Here is a 25,278-nt window from a genome sequence, read left to right on the forward strand (position 1 = left end):
CGAGAGGACAAGAACACACTGAAAAAACAGATACAAACTGACTACACCCACTGAATAACAGATACGAACCCACAAGCACAAACTGAATAGCAGTAACGAACTGAAAAGCACGAGGCTGAAAAGTGCGAATCATCTCTCACTAAACTTCTACTGACACGAGATTAGCAGAAGGAGCCCAAAGGGTGGCGCACTGGCTATTGAACTTCCTTTTTCTAGTCCCGTTGTACGTGTTGTACGTCAGCGCGTTCTTGCCGATCGGAATTTCCGACAACATTTGTGATGTTGGCTGAAACTTGTATGCAAGTGTTGGTTGTCGGAAATTCCGATCGTCTGTACGTGGCATAACTCTTCCTGTTGAAGATGGTCTCATTAAAGGTCCATCGGTCCACTAGAATCTTCCATGTAATTGCATTAGAAGCTCCACCATTTTATTGTAGCATTACCCCTATATTCCACAGCAAATATTACCATATAATTATTGCCTGATATGTCAGGAATGCTAGTCATACTGCAGTAAGATATAAGGTAACATATTGATTAGGGACAAGGATAATGAAAGAAAAAAAATGTATTTAAATATGTTCCTCAAAAGCCACAGAGGATAAAAATCTACTTTGTGTGCACCAAATGCCTTTTCAAACCCAGATATTACCTTGTAAGACTAGCAGTGACATCATCACTGTGCTGTACATACCCTATGCAGAGAGCAGAGTCCTGGAAGGGGCCCAGCAGGCCTCATCCACTAAATGTTGCCTGTAGAATACTACAGGAGGGGGTGGAGACAAGACCAGTCATCATCAGCACTGACTGGTCTTACAGGAAGCTTATGCATGGAGCCAAAGTTTCACACCGGATTACTGCACAGATCTGGAAGAATTACACAAAACACACTAAGATTCAAGTAAGAATACATATGCCTCTTGTATTTAGACAATATTTGCACATCCCAGAGTTCAGCTTTAAGGTCAAAATGTTTGTCCCAATGTTGCAGTTATTCAACACATAAACAAGATTTTATTTAAAATGATTGTGCTTCCTAGTACATCAGCTGTACTGTTTTCACATCATTGAATAGTTTTTTTTTTTTAAACAATGCAAGTAATTTATACAAATCTGGGAAACCACATTGGAAATTCTGCATAATGTGAAACTACAGGGGATTTTAGTATTAGTGTGAAGTCCCTTTATTTACAATAAACCACCAGCAATACACTGACATTTTCTTCTTGTTTTGTACACACTTGTTGATTGCTTTAAAAGAACTCCTATAAAATGCCTAAAGTTGTCTCATTCAGGTATGTCCGCTATCTATTATTATTGATTATTTTTATTGGAAGGTAGTGTATACCTAATAGGAGTAATTAGCAAATCAGCTATCAGTGGTTTTACAATCAACCCAAGTTCCTATGCAGAACTATCTTCAGTGTAAAGAAGAACAAGGAGTCCTGGAAGTGATAGTTTGGCTCCCACAGCGCCCTGATCTTAACATCATAGAGTCTGTCTCAGATTACACGAAAAGACAGAAAGATGTGAGGCAGCCTACATCCAAAGAAGATCTGTGGTTGGAACAACCTATCTGCTGAGTTCCTTCAAAAGGAAGGGTATCCAGGAGGAATTGAAGAATTGATGCTGTCTTTAAGGCAAAGGGTGGTCACAGCAAATATTGATTTGATTTGGATTTCCCTGTTCATTTATTTTCCATTTTGTTAATTGATAAAAATAAACTATTCTATTCTTAATTTACAGCAATTTTTTTGCACAGATATATATTGATATATATATATTTATGGCCGAAGCCCTTCAACCGGGATGGATGTGAACCACATAAACATGCCATAAGACTTACAACTAGGGATGAGCCGAACACCCCCCGGTTCGGTTCGCACCAGAACCTGCGAACGGACCGAAAGTTCGCACGAACGTTAGAACCCCATTGACGTCTATGGGACTCGAACGTTCGAAATCAAAAGTGCTCATTTTAAAGGCTAATTTGCATGGTATTGTCCTAAAAAGGGTTTGGGGACCCGGGTCCTACCCCAGGGGACATGTATCAATGCAAAAAAAACTTTTAAAAACGGCCGTTTTTTCGGGAGCAGTGATTTTAATGATGCTTAAAGTAAAAAAAAAAAAGTGAAATATTCCTTTAAATATCGTACCTGGGGGGTGTCTATAGTATGCCTGTAAAGTGACGCGTGTTTCCCATGTTTAGAACAGTCCCTGCACCAAATGTCATTTTTAAAGGAAAAAATCTCATTTAAAACTGCTTGCGGGTTTAATGTCATGTCGGGTCATGGCAATATGGATGAAAATCAGTGAGACAAACGGCATGGGTACCCCCCAGTCCATTACCAGGCCCTTTGGGTCTTGTATGGATATTAAGGGGAACCCCGCACCCAAATTAAAATAAGGAAAGGTGTGGGGCCACCAGGCCCTATATACTCTGAACAGCAGTATACAGGCGGTGCAAACAAGACAGGGACTGTAGGTTTGTTGTTAAGTAGAATCTCTTTGTAATTTTGAACATTTTTAACGTGTTTAGCTCCAGCCAAAAAATCTTTTCTAAGCTTTTTGAAAAACATAGGGAAGGGTTATCACCCCTGTGACATTTGTTTTGCTGTCTTTCCTCCTCTTCAGAAGATTTCACCTCACTTTTTTGTCCCAATGAAAAATGTTTTTTGAAAATTTGGGTTTTTTTGTGGAACAAGGATTGGAAAGCATCAGTGGAAAGGAGAAATTGTTTTCCCATATTAACTCTTACAGGAGAGAATTTCCCTTCCTAGGGGTAGATTTCATCTCACTTCCTGTTGTCTCCTTCCGTTTGCAAGTAGGAGTCGTTTGTAAGTTAGATGTTTGAAAGTAGGGTCCTGCCCTATATACTCAGCAGAAATTTGGGCCTTAGGTGTTGCTGTGGCCACAACACTGTAAGCCCTCACAGGGCCCTGCTGTGAAATATTAGATCAAGAATTGTAATTACATGCCCCTGTTGAACAGGAGCTGAAAAATTAGGCCTTAGGCACTGGTGCTGGTGCAACAACACTGCAACCCCTCACAGACACTCTAGTTGGAATGCAGGAACGAGCCCTGCTGCAAAGTATTGCTTCAAAAATTGTAATTACACGCCCCTGTTAGACAGGGGCAGAAAAATTGGGCCTTAGGCACTGGTGCTGGTGCCACAACACTGCAACCCCTCACAGACACTCTAGTTGGAATGCAGGAACGAGCCCTGCTGCAAAGTATTACATCAAAAATTGTAATTACACGCCCCTGTTAAACAGGGGCTGAAAAATTGTGCCTTAGGCACTGGTGGTGGCGCCCAGAACCAAAAATGTTCTTACAAGCTATCAGCGTGATGATTGAGGAGGAAGAGGATAATTACTCAGGGATAGTCACTCAGCATCAGCATAGGCAGTCTTTGAAGGGATCTGAGATTTCAAAAAAAATTATTCGGTTACATCAGCATCAGGTGCTTGGTAGCTGGTGGTGATCCAAGACTCATTCATTTTTATGAAGGTCAGCCGATCGACCGAGTTGGTGGACAGACGCACCCTGTGATCGGTTACCACGCCTCCAGCAGCACTGAATGTGCGTTCCGAAAGAACGCTGGATGCAGGACAGGCCAGTAGCTCAATTGCATACTCTGCAAGCTCTGGCCAGTGATCCATCCTCAAGACCCAGTAACCCAGAGGATTTTCGGTGGGAAAGGTGTCCAAGTCTGATCTTGCCCCTAGGTATTCCTGCACCATGTAAAACAGACGCTGGCGATGGTTGCTGGAACCGATCATACCTTGGGGCTGCGGACCAAAAAATTGTCTGAACGCATCGGTCAGACGGCCACCTTCTCCACCGCTCCTTCTTTGACTGACCGAAGCCTCAGCAACACGTTGTCCAGAAACAGGAGTTTGTAACCTCCCAGTCTCTGGGAACGCGTTGCACAGACCTTTCTGCAAGGCCTCCCGAAGATGTTTCATCCTCTGCTCCCTCTGCGATGGCAAGATAAGGTCCGCAACCTTACCCTTGTAACGTGGATCAAGGAGGGTTGCCAGCCAGTATTGGTCCTTCTCCTTGATACCACGAATACGAGGATCCTTACGCAGGCTTTGCAGGATCAGGGAGGCCATGCAGCGTAGGTTTGCTGAGGCATTCGGTCCGGAGTCCTCTGGGTCACTAAGAACGACATGGTCCGCAGCCACCTCCTCCCAGCCACGTACAAGTCCATGTGTTTCTTGGGACTGATCCCTTAAAGACTGCTGCTGATGCTGAGTGCCAGGCTCCACCTCCATACTGACACAATCTTCCTCCTCCTCCTCCTCCTCTTCCTCCTCGTCCTCTTCCTGTGTGATCGGCGGGCATGCAGGAACACTGTCTGGATAAAGGGGGCCTTGAGAGCTAAGGAAGTCCTCCTCTTCCTGCCTCTGTTCTGCCTCAAGTGCCCTGTCCATTATTCCACGCAGCGTGTGCTCCAACAGGTGGACAAGGGGGACAGTGTCACTGATGCATGCACTGTCACTGCTCACCATCCTCGTGGCCTCCTCGAATGGTGACAGGACAGTGCATGCATCCCTGATCATGGCCCACTGGCGTGGGGAAAAAAAAACAAGCTCCCCTGACCCTGTCCTGGTGCCATAGTCGCACAGGTACTCATTGATGGCCCTCTGCTGCGTGTGCAGCCGCTGCAGCATGGCCAACGTTGAGTTCCACCTGGTGGGCATGTCACAGATTAGGCGGTTCTTGGGCAGGTTAAACTCCTTTTGGAGGTCCGTCAGCCGAGCACTGGCATTATATGACCGGCGGAAATGCACACAGACTTTCCTGGCCTGCCTCAGGACATCCTGTAAGCCCGGGTACCTGCCCAAGAACCGCTGCACCACCAAGTTAAGGACGTGAGCCAAACAGGGCACATGGGTCATTTGTCCCTGTGGGAGGGCAGAGAGGAGGTTGGTGCCATTGTCGCAAACCACCATTCCTGCCTTAAGTTGGCGTGGCGTCAACCACCTCTGAACCTGCCCCTGCAGAGCTGACAGAACCTCTGCCCCAGTGTGGCTCCTGTCCCCCAAGCACACCAGCTCAAGCACCGCATGGCATCTTTTGGCCTGCGTACTTGCGTAGCCCCTTGAACGCCTACGGAGCACCGCTAGTTCCGAGGAAGAGGCCATGGAGGAAGAAGAAGAGGAGGGGGTGGAGGAGAGAGGTGTGTCACAATCAGCATTTTGGAGGCGTGGTGGCGGAACAACCTCCAACACTACTGCACCTTGTCCTGCATCCTTCCCAGCTGCCAGCAGAGTCACCCAATGCGCCGTGAAACTTAGGTAACGTCCCTGTCCATGCCTGCTGGACCATGAGTCAGCGGTAATATGCACCTTACCGCTGACCGCCCTGTCCAGCGAGGCATGGACATTGCCTTCCACATGCCGGTAGAGAGCCGGAATCGCCTTCCGTGAGAAAAAGTGGCGTTTGGGTACCTGCCACTGAGGAACCGCACATTCCACAAATTCACGGAAGGGGGCAGAGTCTACCAACTGAAAAGGCAGCAGTTGAAGTGCTAGCAATTTTGCCAAGCTAGCATTCAACCGCTGGGCATGTGGATGGCTGGGAGCAAACTTCTTTCGGCGGTGCAGCAGCTGGGGCAGGGAAATTTGCCTGGTACAATCTGACGTTGGTGTACCAAAAGCAGATTGCCCACAAGTACTTGGCTGTGACACACCTAATTCTACACCTTCATTCCTCTCACTGCAGGTCTCGGAGAGGACTGAAGGTCTAGTGGGGTTGGAAATCTCAGCTGATGAGGAGCAAGGAGAGATCCTCTTTGTTCTTTGGTGTGGGTCTTTTAGATACGCTTGCCAACGAACTGCATGGCAGGTCAACATATGTCTGGTCAAGCATGTGGTATCCAAGCGGGAGATGTTTTGGCCACGCGAGATACGCTTGAGACATATGTTGCAAATAGCAGCGGTGCGATCTGATGCACTCGTCTCAAAAAAGGCCCACACCAAAGAACTTTTTGAATAACGCGCAGAGACTGCAGCGCCCTGCACATGTGGAGCTTTGGGGTGTGATGCAGTCAATGTGCTGCCCTTAGGCTGGCCCCTGGAGGGCATCCTGCCTCGTTGGTGATGTGCCGCCGCCGCCTCCTCCTCCTCCTCCTCCTCCTCCTCTCTCCTATCAGGCACCCACGTTGAGTCAGTGACCTCATCATCCCCTCCCTCCTCATCACTGGAGCAAACCTGGCAGTATGCTGCAGCAGGGGGAGCATGACTGCCAGATTGCTGTCCTTCTTGGGCACCCCCTCTGTCCGTGCTCATGTTACTGCCTTCATCGAGCTCAGTATCGTCATCAGAGCCTTCCAAACGCTGGGCATCCTCCTGGAGCATGTACCCAACACTGTGGTCAAACAGTTCGAGGGAATCCTCATGAGGACATGGTGGAGCTAGGGAAGGAGTCACTGATGACATTGAGCTGAGGGAAGAGGCCGCTGCTTTGCCAGACAAAGCACCCTGGGCATGGGTGAGAGAGGATGAGGAGGATGAGGATGGCTTGGTCATCCACTCGACCAAGTCTTCCGCATGTTGCGGCTCAACACGGCCAGCTGCCGAAAAAAAGGCCAAGCGTGTCCCATGGCCACGTGCTGATGAGGATGCACCGTCTCCACGACCAGCACTAGACACAGAGCCTGCTTGCCCTCTCTTATTGGCTTGTGACTGTCTGCCTCTCCTTCTTGGCCTTCCAGACATACTAATGGCCTGTAGCTGCACTAAGCTGGGATAGAACACCTGTAATTTTCTTCAGGTAGCTTTATATACTGTAACCAGACAAGCCTGCCTGTCAGTAGGAAGATAACAGGAACGGATCTAGCTGAACACTGTGAGCAGGACGCACTGTACTAAATGTAAATAGTCTAGCTGCCTGACCGTGGTACTAATAGGATCAAATAGAACACCTGTAATTTTCTTCAGGTAGCTTTATATACTGTAACCAGACAAGCCTGCCTGTCAGTAGGAAGATAACAGGAACGGATCTAGCTGAACACTGTGAGCAGGACGCACTGTACTAAATGTAAATAGTCTAGCTGCCTGACCGTGGTACTAATAGGATCAAATAGAACACCTGTAATTTTCTTCAGGTAGCTTTATATACTGTAACCAGACAAGCCTGCCTGTCAGTAGGAAGATAACAGGAACGGATCTAGCTGAACACTGTGAGCAGGACGCACTGTACTAAATGTAAATAGTCTAGCTGCCTGACCGTGGTACTAATAGGATCAAATAGAACACCTGTAATTTTCTTCAGGTAGCTTTATATACTGTAACCAGACAAGCCTGCCTGTCAGTAGGAAGATAACAGGAACGGATCTAGCTGAACACTGTGAGCAGGACGCACTGCACTAAATGCAAATAGTCTAGAAGATAACAGGAACGGATCTAGCTGAACACTGTGAGCAGGACGCACTGCACTAAATGTAAATAGCAGGAACAGCTCTAGCTGAACACTGTGAGCAGGACGCACTGCACTAAATGTAAATAGCAGGAACGGATCTAGCTGAACACAGTGAGCAGGACGCACTGCACTAAATGTAAATAGCAGGAACGGATCTAGCTGAACACTGTGAGCAGGACGCACTGCACTAAATGTAAATAGCAGGAACGGATCTAGCTGAACACTGTGAGCAGGACGCACTGTACTAAATGTAAATAGTCTAGCTGCCTGACCGTGGTACTAATAGGATCAAATAGAACACCTGTAATTTTCTTCAGGTAGCTTTATATACTGTAACCAGACAAGCCTGCCTGTCAGTAGGAAGATAACAGGAACGGATCTAGCTGAACACTGTGAGCAGGACGCACTGCACTAAATGTAAATAGCAGGAACGGATCTAGCTGAACACTGTGAGCAGGACGCACTGCACTAAATGTAAATAGCAGGAACGGATCTAGCTGAACACTGTGAGCAGGACGCACTGCACTAAATGTAAATAGCAGGAACGGATCTAGCTGAACACTGTGAGCAGGACGCACTGTACTAAATGTAAATAGTCTAGCTGCCTGACCGTGGTACTAATAGGATCAAATAGAACACCTGTAATTTTCTTCAGGTAGCTTTATATACTGTAACCAGACAAGCCTGCCTGTCAGTAGGAAGATAACAGGAATGGATCTAGCTGAACACTGTGAGCAGGACGCACTGCACTAAATGTAAATAGCAGGAACGGATCTAGCTGAACACTGTGAGCAGGACGCACTGCACTAAATGTAAATTGCAGGAACGGATCTAGCTGAACACTGTGAGCAGGACGCACTGCACTAAATGTAAATAGCAGGAACGGATCTAGCTGAACACTGTGAGCAGGACGCACTGCACTAAATGTAAATAGCAGGAACGGATCTAGCTGAACACTGTGAGCAGGACGCACTGTACTAAATGTAAATAGTCTAGCTGCCTGACCGTGGTACTAATAGGATCAAATAGAACACCTGTAATTTTCTTCAGGTAGCTTTATATACTGTAACCAGACAAGCCTGCCTGTCAGTAGGAAGATAACAGGAACGGATCTAGCTGAACACTGTGAGCAGGACGCACTGCACTAAATGTAAATAGTCTAGCTGCCTGACCGTGGTACTAATAGGATCAAATAGAACACCTGTAATTTTCTTCAGGTAGCTTTATATACTGTAACCAGACAAGCCTGCCTGTCAGTAGGAAGATAACAGGAACGGATCTAGCTGAACACTGTGAGCAGGACGCACTGCACTAAATGTAAATAGTCTAGAAGATAACAGGAACGGATCTAGCTGAACACTGTGAGCAGGACGCACTGCACTAAATGTAAATAGCAGGAACGGATCTAGCTGAACACTGTGAGCAGGACGCACTGCACTAAATGTAAATAGCAGGAACGGATCTAGCTGAACACTGTGAGCAGGACGCACTGCACTAAATGTAAATAGCAGGAACGGCTCTAGCTGAACACTGTGAGCAGGACGCACTGCACTAAATGTAAATAGCAGGAACGGATCTAGCTGAACACTGTGAGCAGGACGCACTGCACTAAATGTAAATAGCAGGAACGGATCTAGCTGAACACTGTGAGCAGGACGCACTGCACTAAATGTAAATAGCAGGAACGGATCTAGCTGAACACTGTGAGCAGGACACACTGCACTAAATGTAAATAGCAGGAACGGATCTAGCTGAACACTGTGAGCAGGACGCACTGCATTAAATGTAAATAGTCTAGATAGAAGATAACAGGAACGGATCTAGCTAAACTGAATACAGTGTATATATATATATATGCAACACCTGGGATGCATATATATACACAATACACTGTAAGTGCAGCTAACTGACTGACTGTTCTGCCTAATATATCTAACTCAAATCAAATGACACTGTCTCTCTCTCTCTCTATCTCTCAGCACACCGGAACACACACTACACAGGGCCGCCGTGCAGGCGGCCTTATATAGTGTGGGGTGTGTACTAAATCCCCTGAGCCATAATTGGCCAAAGCCACCCTGGCTTTGGCCAATTACAGCTCTCTCTACTGACGGCGCTGTGATTGGCCAAGCATGCGGGTCATAGTGCATGCTTGGCCAATCATCAGCCAGCAATGCACTGCGATGCCGCAGTGAATTATGGGCCGTGACGCGCCACACGAATTTAGCGCGAACGGCCCATAAAGTTCGGAATTCGGCGAACGGGCGAACAGCCGATGTTCGAGTCGAACATGGGTTCGACTCGAACACGAAGCTCATCCCTACTTACAACATGAAATGGACCTGAAGTGTGTCCTGGTCTGCTGGTCGGTATACCAAAAAAAGGGGCATACCCAAGATAAGTAATAGATGTTTGTAGAGAGAAATGAATTTGGAGAAATGCCCTGAAAAGGGGAATGGGAGGGAGGGTATCGCACACCGGAACTGACAACAACCACAGATGAGTTGGCTGCTTAAATCCCCCCGCAGACTCCTCTCATTAATTCAGGCCACCATACTGGCCTTCTTATTTATGGTAGAAGCTCTTCAACCGGGATGGATGTGAACCACATAAACAAGCCACAAGACTTACAACATGAAATGGACCTGAAGTGTGCCCTGGTCTGTTGGTCGGTATACCAAAAAAGGGGGCAAAAACATTCAGGTAGGGGTTAAAGCTCTTTATTGGTTTAGTGTTATTTACTGAGCAAGTTTGGTAAATGCTTGCGACATTTCTACCTGAGGATTCAGGATGTACCAGGCAAAGCCGGAAGACTTTCCCCTGACTAATCTCTTGATGATATAGTCTGGAACCCCATGCTGGGATGCGGCCGAGGCTGCTACAATTCGTAAGGAGTGTTGAGAGTACTGACTGGGGTCGAGGCCCAGGCTGCGCAGGAGGATCCTGACATCCTTGATGAACTGGTAAGCACTCAAGGGGTTGCTCGGGAAAGGTATTAGGGGACTAGAATTCGATTGGCTGGGTAGGAGCAACATAAGGGGTTCGAGTATCACTACTGGGCACCAGATGTTGTTTGTCTTGAAAAGATGGATGTCGACCCGGGGGTCAGATTGCTGTGTTTTGGATAGTGTGAGGTGGAGAATGAAATGATATTGGAAGCGAGCCAGGTGACGTTTACACAGTACCTATCCAGCATACATCGATTACAGGTAAACTTGCTTAGGCTGCAAAAAAAGTAGTAGGCCAGGTAGATGGCCACTTGAATGACCAAGCTGGGAAGAAAGCCAAACAGGGACCGAGAGAGGATGGACAACATGTCTCTGAAGATGGTACTCATTATGGGCAAGCGTTTGGAGTTGGCTTTGGGCTGCTGCTTCTGAATGCCGCGCAGAAATGGCTCAGATCACATGGGTTGTGAACGAGGATGGCTTTGCGAGATCCTGTAAAGCCAGGAAGTGTTGGATGCCAGCTAAGTATAGTCTGATGGTGTTGTGTGATAGAGCCAATTGAGTGTGGTAATATGAAATGAAAGCTAGTATGTGCTTAGTGTCTGTTGACATTGCCGTGGGACAGGATGCCATGAACTTGCAGAAGGTGTCCCAAGCTGTGTGGTAGGCCTTGAGTGTGTTGCGGGATAAGGATTTATTATTGAGCTGGGTTGTGCTGTGAAGGTACTGCTTTAATTCAATGCCAACTGAGACCAAGGTGGGATAAGAGACGACGTTGGGTCGACCCTGGGTTTCTGCTGGAAAATGAAATGAAGCCAAAAAGGGAACAGTGCATCTGCTGCGACATTGCACTTGCGCAGCATGTATGTGCCGTGCACATTGAACTGATGCTGCAGGGATAATTGTAGCATCCTGCGTAGGAAGGACATAATAGGGAGCAACTTGGACCTGCCCTTGTTAATGATATCGGCCGTGGCCTGGTTGTCGGTGGTGAAGGCCACCATCTGTCTGGTCCAGGTATGACCCCCAGACCTGAGCGGCTGCCACAATTGGGTATAGCTCAAACAATGAGGAAGACTGGATGAACCCGGGGATTAGCAGTATCTCTAGAGGCCACGGTCCTGCAAACCAATGATGGCCAAAAATTTTAACGAAGCCTGTGGAGGATGCGACATACATTATTACCTGTGGTGATAGAGGCGATACTGACGGTATGAACATGAATATGCCATACCAACTAGTAAGGAACTCACCCCACGTAGACAAATCCACTACTGCTGCTGTGTCTAGTCTAAGGATTTAATCGGGGTCCTGTGTCTGAGAGAGGAAGATTAAGAGGCGCAAAATAAAAGATCGTTCTTGGGGAATAATTCTCATTGCGAAGTTGAGCATTCCTAAGAGGGATCGAAACTGTTTCTTAGTACACCCCTGTGCATGGGTAAAGTCATGAAGAACCAAACTGATACGGGTCGGTTTGTCGGGGGCAGGCTGGCCTGCATGGAGCGAGTGTCAAGGTTGACCACGAGGAAGGTGATAGAGTGTGCTGGGCCTTCCACTTTGTGTTCTGCTATGGGCACATTGAGGACTTTCCTCCGTCGCCGCCTGTGGTTATGGCAACTTGCTAAACAATCGGTTCTACAGCCACCGGAACATCGCGCATGCGCGAGATTGAGGGGCGCATGCTGGTTACCCAACATTCGCCTCTCGATCGATTATCCAGGAAGCAGTTGCGATTGGGCTTCATATGCCCACACTCATTATGGCAACGGACAGAAGATGATCATCTAAAGCGTAAGGTTAAAAAAAAAATATGCTTACTATCCACTAGCAAATATACATATAGTTTATGGGTGTTATTACTGCAGTGTGAGGGGATGCCTGGAAAAAAAGAAATTCTGTGGCCAGAACTCTGCTTTAAGATGCCTATCTAATAGTTTTTTGAAACTATCGAGGCTCCCTGCTGATACCACTGCTTGTGGAAGAGAATTCTACATCCTTACCGCTTCGACAGTAAAGAACCCTCTACACTGTTTAAGGTTAAATTTCTTTTTAAACTCCCACCCACTGAAAAGTTATTTCCCTATGCTTGGGTCACCAGTAAGGTGTTTTAATATCGCTATCATATCTCCTCTCAAGCGTCTCTTCTCCAGAGAGAATAAGTTCAATGCTTGTAGTCTTTCCTCATAACTGAGGTCTTCCAGTCCCTTTGTTAGCTTTGTTGCCCTACTCTGAACTCTTTCCAGTTCCCGCACATATTTAACATGGAGCATTCCACAAGAAAAAATTGCAACAAATAAACTTGCATGCACTTCCAGATTTACCCTGTTAATGCAAGGACAAACACTTGCTAATTTGTAATAATATTTATATATTGCAAATAATTGATAATTCTTGAAGTTTAATGCTTAATGTATAGATGAATCTATTTTGATTTTCTTATAAAGAGCAATGTTTTTGTGCTTTTTATCATATGATGTCATTGCTGAGTTTTCAGTGAAAATTAAATGCCAACTGATACTCTATGTTTGGTTTCTTTTTGTTCACTTCAGAAAAACACAAGTGAGTGCTGTAGCTTTGCAAATATAAGCAATGTGTCAAGCTTTTGTTTTTTTGTTTTAGCTACTGGTTTGTTTTATAAAGGCATTGGCCTTCAAATATTTATTTTTTCATGTCTATTCCCATGAGGTTATCCACAGAGAAGCTGCTATTTTATGTAGGGTCATTATGTGCTAAATCTGTTGAGTCTTTTTGGTGCCACAGTCACTGCCAGCAATCTGATAATAATGATAGCTGTGCAATTACAAGTATGCCATGGAAATAGAACACAGAATTAAAAGCAATGCAACAGACCCAAGCACAGCCCTATGATGGACTGTTATCTAATGGGTTGCTAAAACGTAAAGGCATAACACAGATGTGCTGTTTTCTATCTTACATTCCAGGAAAGCATGTAAAATTAGGTTACAAATACCTTTTCCCTTTGACATCTATCAATATATAAAAACATGCCACAATGCCCTATCTGTTTGTGAGCCACGGAGAGACTTATTTATTCAAAGTATTAACAAGATAATGTATAATTGCCCACAACAAGCAAAGAAAAAACAATCTTGCAATCACACTGGAAAAAAGCACATTAGAGGCCCAGTTTACACCTAATTTATTCACAATGTTGTCAATCAAGCCCAGATGAAGTTGTTTCTAGACTCTCATGCCCCATACACAAGAGCGGATTTTCCGTCGGAAAAAACTTGGGTGGTCTTTCCAACAGAATTCAGCTCAAGCTTGGCTTGCATACACACGGTCACACAAAAGTTCTCTGAACGTTCGACCATCAAGAACGTGGTTACGTACAACACTACGACGAGCCGAGAAAATGAAGTTCAATGCTTCCGAGCATGTGTCAAATTGTTTCCGAGCATGCTGTGGAATTTTGCGCATCTGAGTTTGTACAGAGGATCGGAATTTCTGATCGGAACTTCCGACCGAAAAATAGAGAACCTGCTCTCAATCTTTTGCTGGCCGGAATTCCGCCAGCAAAAGTCCAATGGAGCATACACAGTCAGAACTTCCGACCAAAAGCTCACATCGGACTTTTGCTGGGGGAATTTCCAATCACGTGTACAAGACATTAGAAGTGGTATGGCGCTTCAATTTCAATGTTTATTCTGTATTCTATAAATGTAAATGAAATTCTCTTGGTGCTGAAAATTAATGGCATGAGGGTCTTAGAAGATCAGAACACCCAAAAGTTTTACTTGAGGCATCTGCTGGACTTCATGTACAAATACAGAAGGGTCCATATAGTGAACTTGGTGTTGAGTTATTCACTTTAAGGTCATCACGTAGGGCAAGGGGGCACTCTTTATGTCTGGAGAAAAAGAGTTTTTCTTTTTATCAAGAGTAACGTTTATTGAACATGTTAAATGTAATAACATTCGGGTTAGGAAGAAAAGAAAAATAAATTTAAAAAAAACAGGCACTACATACAGAATGATCTTGTTGACATACATTGCTTCTTGACGGGTTACAAAGGAGAATCCTAGCATTTGTAGTCTGGTGGATAATATAGTTGTGGAAACTTAGTGGGGGGTATGAGAGTAGTATGAGGAGCTAGGGGGGGTGGTCGAGGAGGGATGTCCTTAATCTGCGACAGTGCAGGTGGAGGAATCTGCTAGCCATCTATCCCATATTTTGTGATACTTGTTTGGGCATCCCCTGTGGGTGTACAATACTTTTTCATAAAGGAGGGTACTGTTGACAGCTCTAATCCATTGTTGCAGCGTGGGGGGGGGGGGGGGGGCTCCCTCATCTACAGTTTGGCTATTTGTAGTCTGGCCAGAAATAGAGTTTCTTGCAAAAATATGTTTAAGTATTTTTCACTTTCAGATAGTTAGAGGAGTCCCAACACACACTGTCGGGGGCATACGGTCAGTGGGGAACCCATGCGGTCGTGGAGGAATAGGACCACCTGGGTCCAGTATTCGCTTATAGGTGGACAGATCCAAAGCAAGTGATAGAAGGAGCTGGTGGGGTGATCGCATCTGGGACAGTTGAGATTTTGCCCGGGATTATACTTGGAAATGCGATGGGGTGTTAGGTAGGACCTGTGCAAGATATAGAGATGGGTGAGGCGGTCAGACAATTTAGGAGATATGGTCCTAGAGGTGGCAAGTGCCTCCTCCCAGTCTTCATCAGATATGGTGCCAAGGTCGGGTTCCCAACGGGATTTCAGTTGGAGGGCAGTGGTTTGTGCCATGGGTAGCATTAGGTAGTTATAGATTTGGGAGATAAGTTTTTTGGAGTCTGTCCCTGAAATTATGTCCACCAATAATATGATTTCAAGGACTGGGATAGAGTCCCTAAATTGGGTGTTCAGAGCGTGGCGGAGTTGAAGATATCTAAAAAACATATGATTGGGTAGAGCGAAGTTGTCTTTCAAAACTTGGAAGGACTTAACCGTCCTGTTGGCTACTACCTGCGATAGATATATAACCCCCTTGTCAATCCACAGGCCATAGTCGGGGATGGATGTCAGTTCTGGCATGTGTGGGTTGTTCCATAGGGGTGTAGGTGAGTGGGGGGCAGGTGCCCCGCTGAGTTGCATGGCCAGTTGCCAGATTTTACAGTGGTGAAAGAGTATATATTTCCTGTCAGTAGTGCGGAGCAAGCCGCGGGGGCCACAGAACAGAATCTGAAAGGGATGAGCTGTTGAGCCGGGGCCTGAGAGCAAACTAGGGTGGAATATCTCCCCTTGTATGCGTGATTGATATAAAAGAAGAGGGAGAGTTGGGATGCTATGTAGTATGTGAAGAGGTCGGGTAATGCCGTGCCGCCAAGGTCAGTCGGGCACTTGAGAACCCGCCACAGCAATTTGTGCTGGGAGGGGCCCCAAATGAATGTGTTTAGGATTGATTCCATGAATTTAAAAATTAGTTGGGGGATGTACAGCGGAGCCTGCCAGAAAATGTAGAACAGTTTGGGGAGTAGTATCATCTTGACTAGGTTTATTTGGCCCATAACACCTAGTGGGAGACGGGACCATGTTTGTGTTTTGATTTTGAGGATAGCATATAGGGTTTCAATATTGAGGGCGATATAATCTTGAAGGGGCCGAGAGACCTGAACACCCAGGTATTTAATGTTACTTGCTCTGACTAGAGGGAGTGCAGCTTGGTCGGCGGTGGGGACATCAAAGTCTAAAGGGAGGATTTGGGACTGAGCCCAGTTAATTTTCAGGCCAGAAAATGCTCCAAAATCTGTGATTAGCTGTAGGGCCATCTGAAGGGAGGGGCCGTTGTCTGCGAGGTATAGGAGCATATCATCCGCATATAGACTAACTACCTCTGTCAGTTGTCCGCGTCTGAGACCATTGATGCCGGGGATGATTCCTAAGTGCAATAGCTAGGGGCTCTACAGCCAGGGCATATAGTAGAGGTGAGATGGGGCAGCCCTGGGGTGTACCACGGGAGAGTTAACCTGGATTCGTGCTGTGGGGGCTTGATATAGGAGTTGGAGCCATTTAATACATTTTGGGCCAGCCAAATTTGTGGAGGCATTCCGTAAGTACCTCCACTCCACAGAGTCAAATGCCTTAGCGCCGTCAAGACTAATCACTACTCTGGAGCCTACTTTGTCATGTTGGGATTGAAGGTTCATTTGGAGTCTCCTGAGGTTAAAGGCTGTATTTTTGTTGGGCATGAAACCAGTTTGGTCGGGGTGGATGAGGCTGAGAATAACTTTGTTGAGGCGTAGGGCTAGAATTTTGGCAAGTATTTTAACATCTAACTGGAGGACAGAGATGGGTCGGTACGATTCAGGGAGAAGGGGGTCTTTGCCAGGTTTGGGTATAAGGACGATGAGGGCTTTGCCCATAGATGTGGGGAGTGTGTCTGTGTCAAAGATGTGGGCATATAACTTACATAGTTTAGGAATAAGGGTTTTCCCAAATTGACTATAAAATTCTAGGGGAAGTCCGTCCGAGCCAGGCGCCTTGGACACGGGAAGTTGAGCTAAGGCCTCCGCTAAGCAATCCGTGGTGATGGGGGCATCCAGTTGAGCAATTTGTGATGGGGTGAGTGTGGGGAAATTGATATCCTGTAGGAAAGCCAGTAGCTCCTCCTGGGAGTATCGGGCTGTAGAGGAATAAAGATTGGAGTAGAAGGACCTGAACTCCGCAGCCACCAGATCCGTATCTGTTATCCTGATCCCTGAGGCTAATTGGAGGGAGACTACTACTGGGGGCTTATGTTTTAAGTGTGCCATGTATGCAAGGAGCTTGCCAGCTCGCTCTCCATGCTCAAAGACACGTTGCTTACTGAAAAAAATGCCTTGTTTGGCTTTCTCAAAGTGCAAGTGGTCAGTTAGCCTGGTTTGCGCGCATACCAGGAAGGGGTTGGGGGCTGACGGGTCATTTTGGAAGACTTGTTCGAGTGTATTTAGACGGTCTTCTGACTGACGGAGCAGTACTTTGGAGGTGGCCTTGTGTCTGTTGATGTGTGTGGACATTATCATACGGGCATGTAATTTAAATGCCTCCCAGGTGGTCCCAGCCGAGGCGGAGCCGTTGTTGGTGTGGAAGAAGTAGTGCCATTCAGATTGGACAATGTCTAGGTTGGTTAAGGTGGATAGCCAGAATGCATTTAACCTCCATATACATTCTGTGGGGGGGCGGGAAGCCATAGGGTGATCCAGTATGAGGAGTGATCAGAGAGCACTATGGTGTCAAAGCCTGCATCCAGGAGGTGCGGCAGGAGGGGAGGGGTAAGGAGAATGAGGTCAATGCGAGACATGGCGGGGCGGGAAGGAGTAAAACAGGAATATCGTGGAAGCAGCGGGTATTTGTGTCTCCATATGTCGATGAGGGCAAATTCCGTGAGGAACCTCCCAAATCTGGTGGTACCAGATGAGGGAGCTAGGTGGGCAGCGGGGGACAACCTGTCTAGGCTCGGAATAATGACCATATTGAAGTCTCCTGCCCAGATGGCAGGTACAGAGGGATGTTGGGCCATGAAGGCTATCCCACGCTGCAACGAGGTGAACTGAAAAGGGGGAGGGATGTAAAAGGCTAGGAGGAGGATTTCCATACCATAAACAGTAGCATGTAAAAATAAGGTGCTGCCCTGAGGATCCGACTGCAATGAGTGAAGCTGATATTGGGTCGATTTGGCTATGAGGATCTCAACCCCTCGAGAATTGGTGGTATACGGGGCTTGATACAACCATCCCACCCATGGTTTTTTAAGGCTCATCTGCTTTTCACCAGCGAGGTGGGTTTCCACCAGGATTGAGATATCTGCCCTATGAGATTTAAGGTGTGAGAGGATTGCCACTCATTTGGCCTTGTCACCAAGGCCCCGGACATTCCAGGTTACAATTTTGAGGGAGGCCATGAGGTGGGAGGGAAAATTAAGGTGAGCAGTCGGGCCCCCAGGGAGCACCCTGCAGCAGAGAACATTAACATGGCAGTGAAGCATTTCATAATAAAGTAAGCATGCATAGACAATGGCATAAAAATAAAAAAAAATAAAGGAAAAGAGCAGGAGTCCATGAGGTATGTCAAGGCAGTATGTCAAAAAAGAAAAAATGGCAAAAAAACAACAAAAAATAAATGTTCTGCAAACACACTGGACCAGCAGAGCAGAGTGAACACACAACTTCCCGCTACCATGGCAGGGGCTGGCCAGGGAAACAGCATTGGGATTATTGTGTTCTGGGGTGGCAAATATGCCGAGTTCTTAGGGCGACTGATGAGGTCCTTGGGGCGAATAAACTGAAAAGCGCACAACGGTGCAAAGATGTGTCCAGTAAGGGGGATGTACATACAAGTGAGCCGCCCGAGACTTTCAGTTAAGGCATGGTGGCGGGGGGATTTACATCTGTAGACCCCACAGGCAGAAGGAGGATGGCAGGATGGGAATGGGACCGAGGTAATGAGGGGAAGAAGGGAAGACAGGAGGGGGACACTGCAAGTAAAGAACTGTCAACTCACGGTTTCACGGGGGTGTGAGGAGAGAGTATGCCAGAAGGCCTTCCAGCAGGTGAGAGCCTATGAGCAGGCCGGGCCGGCAGCGCCACACTGCTCCAGCCAGGAGATAACAGCTTGCGGATCCTCAAAAAACTGTGCTTTGTCATCGCTCACCACCCGGAGCCATGCAGGGAAAAGCATCACATAGGGTAGATGTTGTATTCATAGCTGTCGTTTTACCTCTGTGAATCTCTCTCTCTTCTTTTGGACTTTGGCTGAGAAGTCTGGGAAACCCGGACTGTACGTATGTGGAGTGCTGCGTAAATTGATGACGCTATATGGGTACCTTAAATAAAAATAGGGATTATTGTAGACACGCACCCAAACTCTCTCAGGTTGAACTGGATGGACTGGTGTCTTTATTCAACCATACTAACTATGTAACTATGTAACCACCACTGTTACATTGCCGAGGGGGATGTTGCCACGCTCCAGGGTGAGCTGGAGGAAGGTGTCCCAGTCGCGGCAATTTAAAAATTTGGCAATGAAGGTGCATGGCTGGGCGCCATTAGGCGGGGCTTCGCTGCCAAACGGTGGGCGCGCTCTACCACGAACGTTGAGGAGAAAGCCTCTCTGCCATATGTTTTGATGAGCAGGTTCTCAAGCTAGGTGGGGGGGTCTGGACCCTCGGACCATTCAGGGAGCCCCACGAAGTGTAAGTTACATCTGCGAAGGCGGTTCTCCATGTCATCGTGTTTGGAGAGAACCGCGTTGAGCTGGTATTGCAGCTGTTCGGTGGTGACCTAGAGCGGGTGGATGCCGTCCTCCACGTGGCTGACGCGGCGCTTGGTCTCAGACACACGCTCCTGCAGTTTGTGAATGTCCTGCCTGATCAGGGAGATGTCCACCTTCACCTCCTCAATCCTGGAGGTGAGCGTGGATTGGCACAGGGAGATAGCGTCTAACACCCTAGCAGTGTCCCTGGAGGCCTGATCCAACTCCCCTGAGAGCGGGGGGGCGCCATCTTCAGGTTCCTGCCCTTCATTACGAAATCTGCAAAGTTTAGCGATGGCACTCACTTTTTTCGGCGGAGACATGGTAGTACTGGATTGGACAGGTAGCCTGAGGTGTTCTGGCAGCTGTGTGTGGGGAGAATAACCCCCAGGATCAAGTATTAGGATGTTGCTCAAGCGGAACTCTCACAATGCACGTCCTATTCCATGTGGCTCCAGACCACGCCCCCCCCGAGAAAAAGAGATTTAATCTCCAAATATGGAAGTGCTTCTTCACAGTAAGAGCTGTGAAACTGTGGAAGAGACTCCTTTAAGAGCTAAATCTGTCCAGCTCAGTAAATTGCTTTAAAAAAAGGCCTGGCTTATTTCCTAAAAGTACATAATATAACAGGATACTTACATTTATAGGTAAAGTTTATCCAGGGAATATCCGATTGCTTCTTGGGGGATCAGAAAGGAATTTTTTCCTCTGCTGGAGCAAATTGGTTCATGCTTTGCTGGGGTTTTTTGGTCTTCCTCTGGATCAACTGTGGGTATTGGATTATGAATATAGGATTGTATGGTTTTTTTTGTTTTAAGTTTTTTTTTCCTTTGTATTGGTTGAACTAGATTGTCTTTTTTCCTTGTCAAAAGAAGTTTATTGAGTATACAATGTTATAAAGATACATAAAGTAAGTTTACAAGGATCTATAAAGTAAGCTCATTGTTTTACAGTAGGGTTTATATAGGTAAATATCATGAAATTTCAAATATTAAACATTGGGTTCACGTAAACCTAAATTAAAGATATATATCATTTCCTTAGTTACTTTTGTAGGTATTTAAATGATTTATACCTACTATACATATTGTTTACAAGTAGAGTGTATATAGGTCAAATAAATTCTGATAATGAGCTTTAATCGTAAGGTGGAGAAAAGGAAAGAGAAAGAAGAAAAAGGGTTGAAAGGTAGAGGTATGGTCCACAAGGTTGTCCCGCTCGTCAGTTTATTATTCTTTTTAGTTCTCTTTGAAGCCTTAGAATGGGTGTCTCTGTAAGTCATTTAATCTGTTACCATGGCAACAGGACAGAGTCATTGAAGTTTGACAGGAACTGTTGTTTTATCCAAGGATGCCAAAGTTTTTCAAATTTTGGAATTTGATTTTGATCGATGGCTACCATCTTAGCATGGGACATTGTATTATTCATTCTGTGAATTGTTTCTGCTAGTACCAATGTAGGAGATTTCCATGCCTTGGCCACTGTTTGTTTTGCAGCTGTTATTAGTTGGATCATAAGTTTGAATTGAGAGAGTGTTAACCATTCTGGTTTTAGATTAAGTAAAGTTAAATATGGATCTGGTTGTATTATTTTTTTAAATATTTTAGATGCAATCACGAAGACTTCCTTCCAGAAGGTTTGGATTACTGGGCACATCCACCATATGTGTAAATATGTGCCTATTTCTGGGCATCCTCGAAAACAAAGAGCTGAGGTATTAGGTGAATATTTTGCCACTCTAGCGGGTACAAGGTACCAGCGAGTTAGGACTTTATAATTTGTCTCCAGTGCTAAGATGTTGGGTGGAGATGACTTAGATGTGAGCCATATGTTAGACCAGTCCGTGTCTTCTAAAGTTCGTCCCAGGTCCTCCTCCCACCGCTGAACGTAAGAGGGTCTATTAAGATTTGCTACTCCATATATTTGATTATAAAGTGATGAAATTGTACCTTTAGCAAATGGATCTTTTGTACAGATTGATTCAAAAATGGATAATTGGGATAATGGTGTATCCCCCTTTAGGAATGGTGTATAGAAATTTTTGATTTGGAGATATCTAAATATCTCAGAGTTTGGTAGATCATATTTTTCTCTAAGCGATGGGAATGAAAGGAATGATTTAGATGCTATGAAGTCATTTAGTGTCTGAATGCCTGATGTTGTCCAAGCTTTAAAAGAATTTGGGTAGATCCATGCCGGATAAAAGGCCGGATTTCTGATAAAAGAAAGGAGAGGATTGTGTGGAGATTGTAACTGATATTTGGTTTTTAGTTTATCCCAGAGAGATAGGAAGTGTTTAGTTATGGGATTATGAATTTTAAAGCGGTCTTTAGGATCAAGCCATAATAAATTTGATATTAATAGAGGGTCATTTTCTGAAGCCTCTATAAATACCCATAATGGGATTTCCTGTTTTGCATGGTATTTGGACAGACTGGCCAAATGTGCTGCTCTGTAGTAGTTAGTAAAATTAGGATATCCCAGGCCTCCTTTATTTTTGGGAAGATGTAGTGTGTGTATAGGTATACGTGGTTTAGAAGAGCCCCATATAAACGAAGTTGCTCTTTTTTGTACAATTCTCAAAAAATAGGAAGGAATTGGAATAGGGAGGACTCTGAATAGATAAAGCAATTTGGGTAGAATAGTCATTTTGATTGCATTAATCTTCCCTATCCAGGATAAAGGAAGTTGCGACCATTGTTTTATTAGATTTGTGATCTGTCTTAATACAGGAGGATAATTGTTTGAGAATAAGTCAGAATGAGATGCTGTTAAATGAATTCCAAGATATGGGATTGATTTTTCTGCCCATGTGAATGGGAGTGCAGCCCTAGCCGGGATCAATTCCATGTTTGTGAGTGAAATATTAAGCACTAGGCATTTCTTAGGATTAATCATAAGGCCTGATAGGGCTGCAAATCCATCAAGAGCTGGTATTAAGTTAGGACCAGAGACCTGTGGTGATGATAGAAAAAGTAATATATCGTCTGCAAATATACATAATTTGTGTGTAATACCTCCTACTTCAATGCCAGTTATAGTTTGGTTTGTTCTGATGTATTGGGCCATGGGTTCGAGTATAAGGGCAAATAATAAGGGAGATAATGGGCAACCCTGTCGGGTACCTCTTTCGATATTAAAGGCTTCAGATTTGTATCCAGCATATTTTATATAGGCTTTGGGTTTATTATATAATGCTTTGATCCATGTTAAAAAGTGGGGTCCAAAACTCCATTTTTGTAATGAATATTGCATATATTGCCAGGATACTGTGTCAAATGCCCTCTTAATATCGAGAGATAGAAAACATAAAGGGATTTTCCGTTTTTTAGCAATATGTGCCAATAACACTGCCCTGCGTATATTATCGCCTGCCTGTCTATTTGGCATGAAGCCTACTTGATCTCTGTGTATTAATTTTCCTATAATGCTATTGAGGCGTTTTGCTATTATTTTTGCTAATAATTTAATATCGAGGTTTAACAGAGAGATAGGCCGATAATTCACACAGGAAGTATCATCAGAAAAGGGTTTTGGGATCATACAAACAATTGCCATTAGTGTTTCTTGCCGAAAAGAATGTCCATCTAGAAGTTTGTTAAAAGTTTCAGTGAGAATGGGAGAGAGTATTTCTGAGAATGTTTTAAAGTATAAAGCCGAGTAGCCGTCTGGGCCTGGTCTTTTGTTAAGTTTTAGGTCTTTTATGGCGTTAGCAACTTCATCTATAGTTATAGGCTCATCCAAACTGCTTTTTTGATTCTGAGATAACTCAGGTAAGGTTATTTTTGAGAAGAAGGATTCAGCCTCTGTAGGATTAAATTCATTGTTTGTCTTGTATAAAGTTGCGAGATGTGAGTGAAATTTATGGACTATTTTAACTGGATTACAAGTGTAAACATTTTTTGATAATTTCAAACATATTGGTTTGAAAGATTTGTTAGTTGAATTTAATGCCCGAGCCAAATATGTACCTGGTTTGTTTGTGTTCATGTAGAAATTGTGTTTGGAGCGTTTGAGGGATTTATCAACTGACTCAGTGAGAAATAGATCGTATTCCAATCTAGATTTTTCCAGATGAGATTTTGTACTCTGAGATGGATTATCTTGAAATGATATGTAGGCTGCATTAAAATTGAGTTCTAGTTTTTTTGCTAGATTTTTGCGTTCCCGTTTAAATAGTGCCATTTGTCTTTGTATTGTACCACGCAAGACAGGCTTATGAGCTTCCCACAGTGTTATTGGGGAGATGTCTGTTGTATTATTAATTGATATGTATTCCTTTAAAGCTTGTTCAATGGCCATCTGATGTAGTGGGTGTTTGAGCATTATGTCCGGTAAGTACCACGTTGGGTCATGTGCTTTTGGTATGGCTGAGGCTATAGTAGTGTATACTGCATTATGGTCAGACCACGGAATCGGAATTATATCTGATGCAATCATTTCTGGTATCATTCCTATTGTTAGAAAAATATGATCTATTCTGGTGAAGGTTTGATGAGGGTGTGAGAAATAAGTGAATTTCTTTTTCATTGGGTTACTTTCTCTCCATGAATCTACCAGATTGTATTTGGAAAGAAGTTGAGAAAAAGGTAATCTAGAGGTTATTTTGGATGGTGTAAAAGGTGATTTATCTAGAAATGGGAGGAGGACCTGGTTCGAATCCCCGCACATTATCACTGTTCCTATTTTGTGTGTATTAATCACTTGTAATATATGTGAGAGGAATGGTGTAGGTTGTTTGTTAGGAGCGTAGTAGGAAATCACCGTGATTGCTGTATCCATTATATAACCCATGAGTATCAGGTATCTACCTTCTGGGTCTTTAATTTCTGATGATAAGGTGAATGGTGTGGATCGGTGAAATGCAATTAGAGTTCCCCTTTGCTTGGTACAGGCAGAAGCCGTGTAAATTTGTTGATAAAAAGGAGAAATATATTTTGGAGTAGAATCTTTGGTGAAGTGTGTTTCTTGGAGGCATACTATGTGAGCCTTCTTGTTATGGAAAGTACGGAAGGCTTTGGTCCTTTTTTGAGGGACATTTAGTCCCTGAATATTCAGGGAAAGTATATTCAGTGGTGCCATGGCAATAGATCAAATAGTTTTGACTTACTTTTTGTTATGCAGAGCTGACTGCGCAGATCAACCTGTGTGGACTGAAGAGATGAATAGATAGAAAAGAAACCAGTGAATTCTGGAGTAAAGAGTAAACAAAAAACATATGAGATTAGATGATACATTGTATAAATTATTTTTTGCAAGTAATCACAATTTACCCGTGAAAGAGAATAAATATCTCTCTCAGGGGAATAAGTGCCTTCGTCACACTCCCACATAATATGGTTGGGAGAATGAGGAGGGCTAATGGGGGTACACGGATCTTCCGCTTACAGGAGAGAAGTGTTATGTCAAAAGACATCAAAATGATGTTTCATTAATTGGAGTGCAGAATATAGTTTTTGTTGAAATTATTTATTCCAGGGTGGTTGTATATGGTTAGTCTTGCCCTAGGCTAAATAATTCAGTTAGAAAGGTACTGTTAATAACTTTGGTATTGATGAAGATAGTTTGAATTATTTTGGGATTTTAACCCTTTTAGAGTAAACAATTACATATTTTATTCATATGTAACTGTTTAGATATGTTAACTCATAAAATTGA

Source organism: Aquarana catesbeiana, linkage group LG05 (genome assembly GCF_042186555.1).
Source record: "Aquarana catesbeiana isolate 2022-GZ linkage group LG05, ASM4218655v1, whole genome shotgun sequence".
NCBI classification, from domain to species: Eukaryota; Metazoa; Chordata; class Amphibia; order Anura; family Ranidae; genus Aquarana; species Aquarana catesbeiana.